The sequence below is a fragment of the Dendropsophus ebraccatus genome, chromosome 9, assembly GCF_027789765.1.
Source record: "Dendropsophus ebraccatus isolate aDenEbr1 chromosome 9, aDenEbr1.pat, whole genome shotgun sequence".
NCBI classification, from domain to species: Eukaryota; Metazoa; Chordata; class Amphibia; order Anura; family Hylidae; genus Dendropsophus; species Dendropsophus ebraccatus.
In genome coordinates, this window is record NC_091462.1 from 42,901,790 (window position 1) to 42,919,541 (window position 17,752).

Here is a 17,752-nt window from a genome sequence, read left to right on the forward strand (position 1 = left end):
CTTCTCCAGCGTTGCAGCACAGAGACGAAAGAGAGGAGAAGCTAGAGGGGCTCCCTCCCCCCCCTTTCTGTTTTGTATGGTCAGGAAATACTGATGGTTTCCTGAAGCTTCTTGAAAGGCTCCCTGATCAATATTTCCTGATCGTTAAAACGTCCACAGATGCGTGCAGGAAGGCTAAATGGGATGTCAGTAGGAGCTTAGTGCACACTGTAATCTCACAGAATAAACAGGACTCCAAAATAGAGTCAAAATACAAAGTTAGCCTCTAGCAACCAAACTGCGTCATCTCCCTTGGACAGTCTTTATTTTTAAGTGTTGATTCTTTGTGGATTCCCATATGTGATGGGGATTGCACAATTTACCTTGTATAAGGTTTACCTCACTTAATGGATGGGTCATTGGATAAACAGTAAGACACCTGTCTAGGTTATCGAGAAATTATTTGGAAAAATATTCATATTACCCAATTTTTTTTATTATTCTATTATGAGTGTCTATGTGAGTGCATGGCAAACTATAAATTCTTTTTCACACAAGCTGCAGTGACCATTGGTAAAGGTCTGTGTACTAGGATGTGACACGTTGCTCTGTGTAGTACCCGTACCTATAACCTCTTCAAGGTTAACAAGATATATTTTTAACTAAAAAACTGATATGTCATGCTACAGCACCAACAGGGCAATGACATTTTGGAACCAAGGGTCAAAGCTACTGCCAATACCATTTCTGCGTTGTCACTGTGACATTCTAATATAAATAATAGAAGGGCAATTTTATTATATATTGCGAATGATGCAGTATTGATAAGGATTTAAAACACCAATTTAGGAGTCAAGAAAAATGGAGCTCTGTGTGGGGGTTTGTTTTTTGCCGGGTGATATGTAGTTTATATTGATGCCATTTTGGAGTAAATATGCTCCTCACAAAAAGTTAGGCATATTTGGCTTTCAGGTGAAATTTATGGAAAATTATAAAAAAATATATCTTTTATCATGTTATATCATGAGAGTAGGGTATTTATGTTCAAGCAGCAATGGTTCCTCATCTTAAATAATTTATTGAAACAAAAGTCAACACCAGTGGTGGGTACAAGTATACCCCAACAAAACAGGTCAATGTCTCAATAACTTGTCATGTATGGGATTCAGGTCTAGAGAAAGTGAAGGCCACTCTCTTTGAGGTCCCCCAGTCTCCAGCAACTGTTCCCTATCAATGTGACCTCGATGAACTGAAGCAATGTCACCCATGAAGATGACATTAGGCCTGCATTTTTCATGCATGATGATCTCCCCTCCCCCTGTGATGTGGCTCTATTGATTCTACTGGAACCCCTTCATCCAGTCCAAGGGGCACACTGACTGACCAAGCTGACATAGTCATGAACCTGGAAGCAGAGGCCAAGTATGTGCACTGCTGTACCATGTACTCTAGGGACAGGTGACTGCTCCAGTGGATAGAACGCCACCATCAGCTAGTGATCACTTGTCTTGCGGCTGGGTGATAACATTTAAACAGGAACTAACAGCAGGCTGGAAGACTCCAACTTACTGTTATGTTCAGATAGGGCGCAGAACGCTGATAATAAAGGTAATTTTCTTGCCTTTAGCCTCAGCACTGTTTTCAGGAAATCTTTTCCTTATTCAGTATGCAAATGAGGTGATTTGGTGCACTGGGGGCGTGTTACTGATCCGCCCCGCCCCTCCTAATGAATAGCACAGCTCTGCAGTGACACAAACCCGCTGATCAATAGCTTTTGACATTTCTGATGATATGTTAAAAAAATATAAAAAATTATATTAACATCTTATCCCCTTCCTGATCCATGATGTACATGTATATCATGCGCTGTGTTAGGAAGTATAGGAGCTAAGCCCACTTTTTGGCTTCATACATAGCAGATGGCAGTTGCTATCAGCAGCTAACGTTAACTATCACAGACCGGCTTTAGAAATCAGTCCGATGTCGGTCATTTAACCCCCTAGATACCATGATCAACAGCAGTTGCATCGTCTAGTAAGTTGCTTGAACTGATGGGCATCCAGTTCACAAACCAATAAAGAAAATGCTTGATTCCGATCAATTGTCATGGAAGTCAGAGGCCTTCTGCAGACTACTGCTGCTGCCTTGTGACATCTACTATTACAGCCTTGTACTAGTAGACTGATGCTTATGTTACGCTGTCACTTTAATTTACATGGGAACGCTAAATGCATTTAGGCTTTGGAGGTGAAAGGGATGCAGGAAAACCTAGCTACACCTCTGTATGAACTTTGTTCTTTTTAGGTTTTAAAATTAGTTTTTTAGGCAATTATGGTTTTTTTAACCTTTGGGTCACGTTTGTATCTTGAAGTTTGTTCTGTTTGCATTTTGATTTCTGTGAAGTCATGTTCTTGGCAGAATACATCTCCAGGTCATGTTGCCAACAAATGTGTCCTCAGTTGACTTCATAACCGTTCCTTGTAGGGTAAAGGTAATCTTTAGTTTGTTTTGTTGTTATTTCTGACATTTTTAGTTTTAAACTACCAGGAATTATAAATTTATTCAAAATACATAGTAATGCCCACATAGCATAAGCTTTGGGAAAGCTCTTGGTGCACACGCTGCACATGTCCATAGACCCCTATGCACCCAGCGTATTCCAAATGAGTGTCATTTTACGATATACTGTTTACTGTATAGAAAAGTGTAGTCTGTGCCGGCAAAGAAACGCCAAGAAGTCTGAATTTTTTTTTGCGTATGTGCAAAATGTGCCAATATTTATGTTAGTGCTGTGAGTGCCAGTCATAATAACTGTTGCCTATAGTGTAAACTGTTCCCTATAGTGTATAGGAGCCAGCAAGGAGGCTTGTCTGCATCCACGCTGATGCCATATACTAGTAATAGAATGGGCAGATATAGTGCTGCTGTATATACACAGGACAACTCATCCTGAAAAGTCACCTAAAGTAGCAGGCATACTCACCTAACTGGACCCCTACAGCTCCCGCTATGACATCTTCCAGTGCCCCACATGTCCTCCTTCTGCCCACTTCTCAGATGGAATTGACGTTGCAATGACAGCACACACAGCCAATGACTGAGTGAGACAGGACACAGTGTAGGTGAGGTTTTTTTTAAATTTAATTTTCACACTCAGTAAAATCTAAACTTTTTTTGCTGCCCGGATAACCCCCTCTTAGCCACAAATTTTTAATGTGCATGTTGAGTAGACATGTTTGTTTTTTAGCGTACTTAAAAAACTGCAAGCTCTTTTTTCCGCTTTTTAGTGTTTTTTTCTTTCAGTTTTTCTGGCGTTTTCTCATTATAAGGCAAATGAGTGTAGGCAGTTTTATTCCTGGTGTTTTATCCCGTGTTTTTCTCATTAGTCATGCGGTTCTGTTTTTTTTCTCCTTCCAAAGAAGCTATGGGAGGAACAATCCCACTATTTCTTTAAAAGAAATGACAAATGCATAGCCTGCTGCTATTATGCACTACCTCAAAAGAGCAGAAAAACTCCAAAATGCCCTGAAAAACCTTTGTCCAAATTTATATATTAATTCTATTTCAAAATTTCAAGCCTTCCAGTATTTATCAGCTGATATATGTTCTGCAGGAAGGCGGTGTATTCTTTTCAGTCTGACCCAGTTCTCTCTGCTGCCACCTGTGTCCATGTCAGGAACTGTTCAGAGCAGTAGCAAATTTCCATAAAAAACCTCTCCTGCTCAGGACAGTTCCTGACATGGACACCAGTGGCAGCAGAGAGCACTGTGTCAGACTAATCCACCATTTCTTGCAGTACATACAGCAGCTGATAAGTACTGTAAGACTTGATATTTTGAAATAGAATTAATGTACAAATCTGTATAACTTTCTGACACCAGTTGATTTAATTTTTTTTTCTCCAGAGTACTTTTATTAGGACACAGGCAATTTGGCCCTCAGGACAAAGCTGCATTTTTCATATCCGACCTATCCTAATTTAAGTGGTAACTACTAATGCTATAACAAAACTGAGTAGTTCTGAGAGTGTTTTTGTGTGTTTTTTTTTAGCCGTGCCCTACAAAATTCTCAAAAACAGGATCAAGGTAAAAAAAAAATAAAATAAAAATTAGTTCATCCTCAGCACCCCGTGCTCTAATGGTGCATTTACACAGAGAGATTTATCTGACAGATTTTTTAAGCCAAAGCCAGCAATGGATTTGAGAAGAGGAGAAATCTCAGTCTTTCCTTTATGACCTGTTCCCTGTGTATAGTCTGTTCCTGGCTTTGGCTTCAAAGATCTGTCAGATAACTCTCTCGCACCATTAGTGACATATCAGCAGGTAAGATTACCCTTCAAGGCTGGACTAGACTACGCATTTCGAAACATAATATCCACAAGATGTTTTGTGGTTCTCTGCAGAAAGGTTTGCCTTTTCTATAAGAGGGTTAAAAACCTCAGAATAAACATCATGTCTGTATTGGCATATTGGTGTTTTTTTTGGCATTTTTTTCTCCTTGGAATAACATGATAAAGGCTATGTTCACACAACGTCAAAAATATTGAAAAGGCGGCCGGTTTAATGGCAATGCATTGAATTCAATGGGAAGACAGACAGTCAATGTACACAATATATTGAATAACAGACGTTTTTACCGTGGAGGTCAAAATAATAAACATGATCATTATGTTTGGACGTCTTTTGTAAACAGTGGACGTTTTTTATTATTTGTTCAATCACAGTTTTTCTTTTGTCACCGTTCTTTCTCTTTTTTTACTATTAAATTCAATGGACTTTTCAATTAAGCAACACCCAAAGGCCAATTAGTAACCCCAAAGTAGAATAATGTACAAACAGCCGTCATTGCACTAAGGGGAGGCCAGGCTGTTAAATGACATCCGTTTTTTTAGACTCAAATTGACGGACGTCATTTTAAACAGAGCTGAAAAAAACATTGTGTGAACATAGCCAAAGAAAGAAAAACTGCCAATAAAGAAACATAGAAAAGTAACCTAGAAAACACAAACACTAGTAATATCATGAATAGAGATGAGGGAACCTCGAGCATGCTCTAGTCCATCCGAACCCGATCGCTTGGCATTTGATTAGTGATGGCTGCTGAAGTTGGATAAAGCTCTAAGGTTGTCTGGAAAACATGGATACAGCCAATGACTATATCCATGTTTTCCACATAGCCTTAGGGCTTTATCCAACTTCAGCAGCCACCGCTAATCAAATGCCGAACGATCGGGTTCGGATAGACTTTAGCATGCTCAAGGTTCGCTCATCTCTAATCATGAACCATGGTTTTCTCCATGATTAAATAAATAGGTGCCTTGAGATGCCTATACACATTACTGGATCCCAGTGATGAAAGGGGTTATCCAGCGCTACAAAAACATGGCTACTTTCCTCCTCTCGTCTCCAGATTGGGTAGGATTTTGAAACTCAGTTCCATTGATGTAAATGGAGCTTAATTGTAAACCGCACCTGAACTGGAAACAAGAGTAGGGGGAAAAGTGGCCATGTTTTTGTAGTGCTGGTTAACCCCTTTAAGGGTGCCTTCACACCTACGGGATCCGCAGTGGATCCGGTACCATTCACCCTTATGATAGCAAATACTCTCAGCGGGATTGTGAATATGTGCTTTAACTCCCCACTGTCCACAGCCCCGCCGTCGCATCCCCCATCCTTGGCCGCATCAGCCCATCCCCGGCGCATCCCCCCATCCCCGGCCGCATCCAGCAGCCCGCTTGCCCCATCCCCGGCCGCATCCTGCAGCCCGCCGCCGAGAGTATACATTACCTGCTCGTCGACGCGGCTGTAGTGAGGCTCCCGGCTCCGGTTTCGACATCTTTGTGTGATATATAGGAAGTACAGCAGCGTCCAAGTTTTAGGTAAATATCCTAATAAAAACAGCAGCATTTCCATCACAGTTGGTCTTTCTTAAGCATAACAAAGGCCAACTCTGGTCGAAAAGTTATTGTTTGTACTTAGATATGCAATAAAACCTTTGGATTTTTGCAAAAAATTTGGATGCTGTGGGATTGTTGGCTCTACAGCGTGCATCTACCAATCTATGTTTTTAGTGGATTAAGCTCTACGTTGCTGTTGGACTTTGCTTTTTTTTTGTTTGTGTGATAAAGCAAACATTATTTTTTAAAGTGCAAGGCATCTTTCTTCCATATACAGCACGATTCTTGTCTCCAGTTTGGGTGCAGGTTTTGCAGCTCAGTTCCATTAAGGAAAATTAAGCTTTATTGAAAACCACACATGACCTGTATTTCCTGCAGGAAATGGTGTTTTCTTTCCAGTCTGACACAGTGCTCTCTGCTGCCACCTCTGTCCATGTCAGAAACTGTCCAGAGCAGTAGCAAATCACCATAGAAAACCTATCCTGGAAGAATACACCACTTCCTGCAGGACATACAGCAGCTGATAAGCACAGGAAGAGTTGAGATTTTTAAATAGAAGTAAATTACAAATCTGTATAAGTTTCTGAAACCAGGTGATTTGAAAGAAATTTTTTTTGCTGGCATACCCCTTCAATGAGTTAAATCTCTGGTTGATCAGTATACGAGGCGAGTTTATTTTGGCACTTTTATTGATGACTTTGTTAAGCACACCCATACGATATTTGCTGTTATATTGGCCATTGCTGTTTTTGAAAGAGTTTTCTCCTTGTGGATCGTGGACTCCTGCAGACATGAATTTGTCAAAATTCTCCTTTTCCGTAACTCTTTTGATGTTTTTTGTTGTCCTTTACCAAGCAGATGGGGAAAGCTACTTGCTGTTCCCATGGATGGAAGTCACTGGCTGAGCATGCGTCCTGTGGTAGAGAAACTGACACAAAATGGACATGAGGTTGTTGTTGTAATGCCTGAAGGCAGTTTATCTATGGCTAAATCAGAAAAATACACTGTAGAGACCTTCCCTGTACCGTACACCAGCCAAGAGATAAGTGTGATTATGGAAAAGTTTGGGAGCAGGCACTTTACCGTACCTAAACATTTCCCTTGGATTGCTTTTGCAATGCTAGATGATATGATAGGCATATTCAATATATTTTACAATTCCTGTGAGATCTTACTGCACAACAAGGAGTTAATTCAAAAACTTCAGGATGAGAAGTTTGATGCTGTGCTCACGGATCCAATTGTACTATGTGGAGTCATATTAGCAGAACATCTTGACTTGCCAAATGTGAACTTCTTAAGAGGACTGCCTTGTGCATATGACTATGAAAGTGCTCAGTGTGAAACTCCATTATCGTACGTGCCTAGGGTGTTTACTTACTTATCCGATAAGATGACCTTTGTTGAACGTGTGGAGAATTTTATGGTCAGATTGCTAGAGCCATATTATTGTGGAATCGTTTACTATCCTTGGATGAAATTGGCTGAAAAGTTCCTGAAAAAAGAGGTCACCATTGTTCAGCTCCTCAGCAGATCCTCCATTTGGCTTCTTAGATATGACTTTATCTTTGAGTACCCAAAAGTGGTAATGCCAAACATGTTTTTATTGGAGGCGTCAACTGTGAACTACAAAAGTCCCTGCCCAAAGTAAGAACCACTTTTATTTATACATTTTAGAACAAATTATACAGAATGTATATGGTATAGCCTAAGTATTCTATCACAGGAGATGAGCAGTTGGCAAATTATACGGAATATAAGGTAAAGCCTAGATATTCTTTTTAAAGGGGTTGTTCACTTCATAGTAAAATTGCTCAGTTTACAGTAGTAGTAAGTGTACTCACTGTATATACTCACTGAGAGCTAAAATCAGACTCCCCCCATCAAGGCTGTGCTGCCCTGCTCTGTGGTGTTTTTGTCCACAAGATGGCCGAAATAGAGGATCATGCCCCGCCCCCCCAGTGTCCACCACGGAGCCTGTATATGTCTATAGAGGACAATGGGGACGGGGTATGGTTACATGCTCCTCCGTGTCCGCCATCTTATGGAAAGAATCACCACAGAGCAAGGCCGCCCAGCCTGGAGGAGGGGAGTCTGATTTTAGCTCTATGAGGTACACAGGGAGCTACTGTCAGTACGTGCAGTGAGTACACTTACTAACACTGTACACAGAACAATTTTACTATAAAGTGACCAACCCCTTCCTAATTGGTACTAATAAAGCTTACAAAAAGTTAGTCTTTGTTGCCCAAAGCAACCCAATCAGAGCTCAGCTTTTATTTCTCATATTGCTCTGCTAAAATAAAAGCTGAGCTGTGATTGGTTGCTATGGGGAACAAAGAGAAATGTACTATAAAAGAGCGCGGTAAATCTATTACTAATAGTATTAAAAATGGCTGATCAACTCCTTTGACATTCCTGTCTTAGTAAACACCTGTGTGCATCCCCGAACATCTTTTTTTTCTAGACCTCTATATTGCATTGCTTTTCTATTTCTAATAGGAGTACAAGATGGCAGGTCAGAGGGCTTTCATTATAACACTTACTGCCATGGAAACCTATAAGCAACCAACCCGGGGACTGATGGAGTGGCACGGATTGAGCGGAGGGGCGTGAGCCCTCTCAGACAGGCTATGGCACAGTGAGGCAGGCGGGATTCCGCAGTGAAGAGTTTCGCCAAGGAATTCCACCACATTTACTCAGTGTGAACATACCCTTAGAGTATTGCCCTATTCACTTCAATATGGCCAAGCTGCGATACCGGACACAACCCATAGACAAGACCACCATTGTGCTTTCCTAATCTCACCCAGCCCAATTAAGTAGATTGAAAAACAAAAAAAGTAAAATATACCTTAAACTGATGCTGCGTTTACACGGAATGATTATCGTTCGAATTTGCACGATAGCGATTGAACTCGAACGATAATCGTACGTGTAAACGCAGCGAACGATCAAACGACGAGCGAGAAATTGTTCATTTTGATCTTACAACATGTTCTTTAATCGTCGTTCGTCGTTCGCAAAAAAAATTCGCAGATCGTTTCGTGTAAACAGTCGTTTACCGATTTAACCTATGTGCGAGAAAGGCTTAAGTGATCGCAAAATGATTTTTCCGTACGATATATCATTCCGTCTAAACGCTGATTGTTTAAAAAAAAAAATTGTTACTTCGAAATCGTTAATCGTACGATTGGGCGAATTATCGCTCTGTGTAAATGCAGCATAAGGGTCTTATTACACAAGGCGATTATCTGCCAAATCAGCAGAATTGGGCAGATATTGCCCTGTGTAATAAACGCAATGTTTAGAGATATGCAAGAAAGCAAGCCCTATGGACATAGGACACAATTGACATGGCCAGACCCAATTCTTCTAATTCTTCAAATTTCACAGCTAGGTGCATCTCCTCCCACCTTGCTACAATCTACTTCTCTGCAGAAGACACACTTTATTGTAATTCTATAAAGTTCATTTCTTGAAGCAACATAGAAAAAGGTAGGGAGAGAAGCACTTGGTCACTTGCTTGTCCTGGCTCTATTATGCAATCTTGCAAACCAAAAAAGTTCCCCTTTGACCTAGAAAACTCTGGTAATATCATGAACCATGTTTTTTTCCATCATTGAGTAAATAGGTGCCTTGAGATGACTATACACATTACTGGATCCCAGTGGTTTAACCAGGATCTAGCAACAGTCTAACCAGTGTCGGACTGGGGTACCTTGGGCCCACCAGGGAATTTAATTCTAGAGGCCCACCCTACGTACACCAGATGTAACCAGTAGAGATGAGCGAACCGGGTTTGGGTTCGAGTCGATCCGGACCCGAACGATCGATTTGATTTGCTGGGACTGCTGAACTTGGATAAAGCTCTAAGGTTGTCTGGAAAACATGGATAGAGTCAGTGACTATATCCATGTTTTCCACATAGCCTTAGGGCTTTATCCAAGTTCAGCATCTCCCGCTAATCAAATGCCAACCGTTCGGGTTCGGATCGACTCGAACCCAAACCCGGCTCGCTCATCTCTAGTAACCAGCGCTAAACCTTTCACATTTCTATGGCAATTTCCACAGGGCTGTGTATGTGACCAGCAATGCTAGCTCACTGCTAGTAACTTGTGCCACTTAAGTTTCTTGAAAGGAGATGTCCCATAAAACGAATAAATCTCAGACAGGCAGGGGGTTGTGCGAACATAATAACGAAAGCATACTTACCCATCCCCATGCCCTCGTAGCACTTCCTTAACAATATCCTACAGACGTAAGCTGTAATTCATTGTAATTTTTGCACCAATAATTGTACTTTGCAGTGGCAGATGTAATTTTTGGCTAAAATATGCTGTGAACCCAGAAAAAAATTATATGTGTGGTGAAATTGAAAAAAATATATATATTTTTTATTTGGCAGGGTTTTGTTTTCACACCGTTTACCCTAGGGTAAAACTGGCTTGTTATACATGTTTCTCAAGTCAGTACAATTATGACGATATGTAACTTATTTTATTGGATGGCTTTTAAAAAATTAAAACCTTTTTAAAAAAAATATATGTTCCTTAAAATCGCTCTATTACCATGCTTATAACACTTTTATATTTTGGTCTATGGGGATGTGTGGGGTGTCATTTTTTTTTGCGCCATGATGTGTTCTTTCTATTGGTACCTTGTTAGCGTATATGTGACTTTTTGATCACTTTTTATTACAATTTTTCTAGATTTGATGCAACCAAAAAGGTGCAATTTTGCACTTTGGAAGTTTTCGCCGTTTACCATGCAAGATCAAGAATGTGATCATTTAATAGTTCAGGCGATTACGCATCCACCCAACTAAACCACCAATGATGGGGGACAGCTAGCATTTAGATTCAGCTGTCAACTTTGACAGCCGCATCTAAATGCCTAATTAGCGGCCATGGTGATCGGACCGTGCTTGCTAAAAGCTGCATACCCGGTTGTCACGCGACCCCCCTCATAACTCCCCTAGGCACGCCAGGACGTTCAGTAAAGTTCTGGTGCCTCTAGGGGTTAAATATATTTGTGCTGCCATAGCATAGAAAATACTTTTATTCTTTGGAAAAAAAGAGTTAAAGAGGCTTCTCCCTGCATAATTGACACTTGGAAGCCAGTCCCCAACAGGTTTAGGTATGGAAGGGAGAGTTAAAAATAAGTGCCCATAATGTGTGCATACATATTACATACAAATTTACACACATCATACACAGATAAAAAGAAATGCACATTACCTATATGCATATATAGAACACACACATGCACAATACGTACATATACATCCTATTCAGATATAAAGAAATACACATTACATATATGCATATACCAGCCTATACCACCTTCTCAAAGGTACAAAGAGAGCCAACAATTGACAATGCCACAAATAGTACCATACCAAGTTAGTGCTCGTGTATCAAAGCTGACAAAAAGTGTAATTGCAAACAAAAATGTATAGAATAATAAATGGGGTAAAAATTCACCTTAGATGAATGTACACAAAGTAACCAGTATTTGGAAGAAGTGCACCAAGTAAAAAGGAATATATATATATATCTACCAGGGGCGTAACTAAGATTCATGGGGCCCCCCATCATATTACCTTTCCCAGCGATATGGAGCTGCCCCCCCCCCCTTTGGCAGCTCTGAGACACTGTTCCCTGGGCTGGTGGGGGTAAGGGGTAGCAGGCCTCTCGGAGTCCCTGCTGGTTGGGGCAGCTCTGGGACACCTGCGGGGTGCGGGCTGCTTTAAGACAGTGTGTGTGGGGGGAGGGGTTTAGGGGCCGCTCTGAGTCCCTGCAGGTCTGGGGGGTGCTCTGAGTCTGGGGGGGGGGGGGGTTGTGTGACCTCCATTATACTGACTACTATACAAGATGCTAGGGAAGCTGGATGACCCCATTATACAAGATGCTAGGAAAGCTGGGTGACCGCCATTATACTGACTACTATACAAGATGCCAGGAAAGCTGGGTGACCTCCATTATACTGTCTAGTATACAAGATGCTGGGAAAGCTGGGTGACCGCCATTATACTGACTGACTACTAAACAAGATGCTTGGAAAGCTGAGTGACCCCATTATACTGACTACTATACAAGATGCTGGGAAAGCTGGGTGACCGCCATTATACTGAATACTATACAAGATACTAGAAAAGCTAGGTGACCGCCATTATACTGACTACTATACAAGATGCTAGAAAAGCTGAGTGATCCCATTATACCAGGGGTGGGGAACCTTTTCCATGTCGAGGGCCGGTCGGGCATTAATAAAATCATTCGAGGGCCGCATACCGTGTGCGGCAGTTAGTAGCGTGGGTTTGCAGCACCCGGGGCAAGGCAAAGTATTGTTCCCCTAGTGCCCCTGCTATTGTAGTTAACCCCCAGTGATGCCCCTGCTATTGTAGTTACCCCCCCAGTGATGCCCCTTTTAGTCTAGTTAACCCCCAAGTCATGCCCCTGGTAGCCTAGTTAACCCCCCCAGTGATGCCTCTGGTAGGCCTAGTTAACCCCCATCAGTCATGTCCCTGGTGGCCTAGTTAACCCCCATCAGGCATGTCCCTGGTGGCCTAGTTAACCCCCATCAGGCATGTCCCTGGTGGCCTAGTTAACCCCCATCAGGCATGTCCCTGGTGGCCTAGTTAACCCCCATCAGGCATGTCCCTGGTGGCCTAGTTAACCCCCATCAGGCATGTCCCTGGTGGCCTAGTTAACCCCCATCAGGCATGTCCCTGGTGGCCTATTTAACCCTCCATCAGGCATATCCCTGGTGGCCTAGTTAACCCCCATTAGGCATGTCCCTGGTGGCCTAATAAACCCCCATCAGGCATGTCCCTGGTGGCCTAGTTAACCCCCATCAGGCATGTCCCTGGTGGCCTAGTTAACCCCCATCAGGCATGTCCCTGGTGGCCTAGTTAACCCCCATCAGGCATTTCCCTGGTGGCCTAGATAACCCCCATCAGGCATGTCCCTGGTGACCTAGTTAACCCCCATCAGGCATGTCCCTGGTGGCCTAGTTAACCCCCATCAGGCATGTCCCTGGTGGCCTAGTTAACCCCCATCAGGCATGTCCCTGGTGGCCTATTTAACCCTCCATCAGGCATATCCCTGGTGGCCTAGTTAACCCCCATTAGGCATGTTCCTGGTGGCCTAATAAACCCCCATCAGGCATGTCCCTGGTGGCCTAGTTAACCCCCATCAGGCATGTCCCTGGTGGCCTAGTTAACCCCCATCAGGCATGTCCCTGATGGCCTAGTTAACCCCCATCAGGCATGTCCCTGGTGGCCTATTTAACCCCCATCAGGCATGTCCCTGGTGGCCTAGTTAACCCCCATCAGGCATGTCCCTGGTGGCCTAGTTAACCCCCATCAGGCATGTCCCTGGTGGCCTTGTTATCACCCCCATCAGTCATGTCCCTGGTGGCCTAGTTAACCCCCATCAGGCATGTCCCTGGTGGCCTAGTTAACCCCCATCAGGCATGTCCCTGGTGGCCTAGTTATCACCCCCATCAGTCATGTCCCTGGTGGCCTAGTTAACCCCCATCAGGCATGTCCCTGGTGGCCTATTTAACCCCCATCAGGCATGTCCCTGGTGGCCTAGTTAACCCCCAAATAAAAAAAATAAACATCCCACTCACCTTACCTCCGCTCCCACGCTGCCCATGTCCTCTTCTGTCCCAGGTCTTCTGTGCCGGTCTTCTCCTGCAGGCAGCACGCGATGAAATGACTGCATCGCGCGCGGCCCGCAGGAGACTGAAGACACACGCCGCTCTGCTGGGGAAGAAGCCGGCATAGACAGCATCCTCCTGTGTCCGGCAGCTGTCACAGACACCGGAGGATGCTGTGTATGCCGGCTCCTTCCTCCTCCAGAGCGGCGCGCATCACAGGGGAGCTGCGGGCCGCATCGGGAGGTCTCAGGGGCCGGATGCGGCCCGCGGGCCGGAGGTTCCCCACCCCTGCATTATACTGACTACTATACAAGATGCTAGGAAAGCTGGGTGACCCCATTATATAAGATGCTAGGGAAGCTGAGTGACCCCATTATACAAGATGCTAGGGAAGCTGGGTGACCCCATTATACAGGATGCTAGGGAAGCTGGTGACCCCATTACACAGGATGCTAGGGAAGCTGGCGACCCCATTATACAGGATGCTAGGGGAGCTGAGTGACCCCATTATACAGGATGCCAGGGAAGCTGGTGACCCCATTATACAGGATGCTAGGGAAGCTGGGCGACCCCATTGTACAAGATGCCAGAAAGCTGAGTGACCCCATTATACAGGATGCTAGGGAAGCTGAGTGACCCCATTATACAGGGTGCCAGGGAAGCTGGGTGACCTCATTATACAGGATGCTAGGGAGGCCATTATACAGGATGCTAGGGAAGCTGAGTGACATCACTATACAGGATGCCAGGCAGGGAAGCTGGTGCCCTGTGCACTCTGCCAAGAGCTAATATCCCACCCGCGATGGGAGCTGGGGGCAGAGCTTGTCACGATGGGGACAGGGCTTAACAGAACCTACCTGGGGCTGTTGCCACTTGTGGAGAGGGGGACACTGGTGCAGGACGCTCTGAGTCTGTGTCAGGGGAGGTGCGGAGGTGCTTGAGAGGGGATTGCAGACGCTCCCTCCTGCGTCTCTGATAGTGTGTTTTACTGTCAGTGCTGTAGCACCATGAAGACAGGGGAGACAGGCCAGGCGGGGCCCCTCTGCAGCCGGGGCCCCATAGCAACTGCAATCCCTGCCTTCATGGTAGCTACGTCACTGATATCTACACAATAAATACAAGAAAGAGGATGCACAAAATTTATAGAAAAATCTGAGTTGTTTAGAAAAAAAAATATATCTACTGTACAACATAAGTTCCGCGGTAACAATGGGCGTGATTTCTGCGGTACTTTACATTGTGCTGCAGGCTAAAGGACATCCCGGCTGGAGTGTATACACATGTTATACACTCCAGCCGGGATCCCTAGCTGCGCCTCGAGAAACTGACTTGTCAGTTTTCTGCGGCTGCTATTCATTGAATAGCGGCCGCAGAAACCCTGTCAGAGCACACTATGGATCGTGCAGCTCCGGCCGCACACTCCATTTCTGTGCAGTTGATAGTTCTGATGTGGGCGCGCACAAATGTGCCTGCATCAGAACTCAGCGGCGCTAAAGATCATCTGCAGCACCGGCTGGGAGGATCTTTTCTAAGACTGGCCGTTCCATGTGAACTTAGCCTAAAAGTATAAAGTATATCACATAGAGAGGCTCTCAAAGGGGGTTGGCTTTGTGAAAATTCATCTAAAGTGCATTTTTCACCAAGTTTTTACTTGGTATAGTATAATGCCATGTTCCCACATAGTAAGATCCCGGCCGGGTCATGGATTGGCCGGTACTGCAGTACCGGGGTCTTTACTGATGCTGAATTTGGTTGCGGGCGCATCACTGTGCACCCGCAGCCTAATTCTCCGCTGCACACAATGGAGCGTGTGAACTGACAGGTTCTCTGCAGCCACTATTCAATGAATAGCGGCCGCAGAAAACTGACATGTCAGTTTTTTGCGGCACCACTAGGCATCCTGGCCATGATTAATATGAAACTTACATTGTGTGAACATATGCCTAAGGGATAACAAGACCATAGAGAATTAATGGAGCACAGTCACCACTGTTTATTTGAAGGGGACACATTTCCCACATTCCCCACTGGGTGTTCCAGTGACCACTGGGACACCGACCGATCAGTTTTATATCGTCTATCCTGTGGATTGGGGGGGGGGGCAGCTACTTAGGCCACCCCTGGATGTATGTGTGAGGGGAGCCCAATACTTTGCCTTGCCCATAATGCTGCCCACACAGAGCCACATATACACAACCCAAAAGCCACTGGGTTGTGTATATATGATGTATATTTATGGAGGTGTCCATGTTGCTATGATATGCTATGATTGGTGTGACCTGTCACTTGAAAAAAACTTTTGACAAACCTTGCAGATGTAGGTATAAACCTTATGATCCATGTTTTTTCTTCAATATTTGAGTGTCCCTTTAATCCAGGGATGCGCACATACATGCAGGAGTTCTACTAGCCACCACTCCACCCTACATGCGTTCATTGTGCAGGTGATAGATCTGTGTAGCAGGCAGATGTCCAGCTTTATGACTCTGCTATATGTGATGGATCCCCAACTCCCAAGCATAATAAGTTACACCAAAGAAAGCAAAATAAAGACACAACACATTGTAATCAGGTGTCAAAGGGTCCCAATTTTATTTAAAATTACATGACCTTGAATGGAAGACCCCCGACTCACACAGAGTCACCCTCCAGCACTCAGGCGAGGAAAAAACCCCTGTGGGGGAAACCTTGAGGGAGCCATGGCTGGAGAGTTCCCCTCCCTTGGGCTTAGAGGGTAATACCATACTATAAATATAATAACCTGGATGTGAGAGAGATCTGGCGGCAATATCTGTCACCTTATTCATGGCTAGGCGGCTGTATCCCTTCGCCTTCACAGATCCAGGTCCACTTCTCAAGAAGCTGGAGACTCGATAAAGGGGTAGTCTAAAGCAGACCACCCCTTTTCCCCTGCTAGAACCTCCAAATTACATCAAGGATAGAGAGCAGTAAAGTAGTCAAGCTCAAGGTCCAATGGCGCATCCAAGATGGCACTGATCAGGGCGCCGTGCATTGCTTTATGGAACCCTCTTTATGACATAAGCGCTTGTCATCACAGTGCACGGTTGCCATGGTTACTGCAGGTAAACGCATCTGAAGCTTTAACCCATTAATGACTGGTGATGCGCTTTACTGCAGAGGTCACTAAACACATTTGTGACCAAGGTAACAGCTTATGGTTAGGCGGCGCAAAGAACACTAAATAATTGGTTTGATGTGGCCCATAGCAACCAATCACAGCCCAGCTTTAGTTTCTCAAATTACTCTAGTAAAAAAAAAAACTGTGATTGGTTGCCATGTGCAGCTTAGACAGTCTAACTTGCCCATAGCAACCAATCAAAGCTCAGCTTTAATTTTATAAGACCTTGTTAAGATGTGAAAGGTGAGCTGTGATTGGTTGCTATGGGCAAATCTCTGACAGGTTGATAAAGCTGCTCCATTGCTGTAAAGCTAAGGATGATGATGGTCATGACTGAAAACACATGACATCAAGCTTCCCCATCATGCTTTGCAGTCAGCCCTTCCTCCATACCTTCCAACTTTTTGGCGGAACACAGACATTTGTATACACTACAATTCCCAGCATTTCCTGTCACTCAGTTTAGAATCCACTGGTATACGGTTATATACGGCAGATTTGTATACATGAAGGAGACTGCTGACCATCTGATATAATTGTATGCTGAAAGGGCGGCCAAAGAGAATGATACATAAAGCTGTTGAACAGAATAGAGAAGGATCCCTACCCGGAAATCCTCCAGAGTAAAGATAAGCAGTATGGGTGGCATGTAACACTACATTTTATAGAAATCGGTGATCACCCAATTATTTCATCACAGAAGAAACTGCATTGACTGTACAAAAGGGGTTGTCTAGTTGTTTGAAAGTAAAATGGTCCACAGTATTAGGCTATGTTCACACAATGTAAGTGGCATATTATTTACGGCCATTATTGCCTATTTGCAACAACGGGCGTGATTAATATGTCACTTACTTTGGGCTGCCATCTATGGAATCCCGGCTGGAGTGTATACACATAGTATACACTCCGGCCGGGATCGCTAGTGGCCCCGCAAAAAAAATTGACATGGCATTGCAGTGGGGAATTCGGATTCAGCAGAAATGAAGATACCGACAGTAGCGGCCGGGATGATCTTTTCTGACAACGGCCCTTTCGTGACCCGGCCGGGTCATGGAACGGCAGGTGTC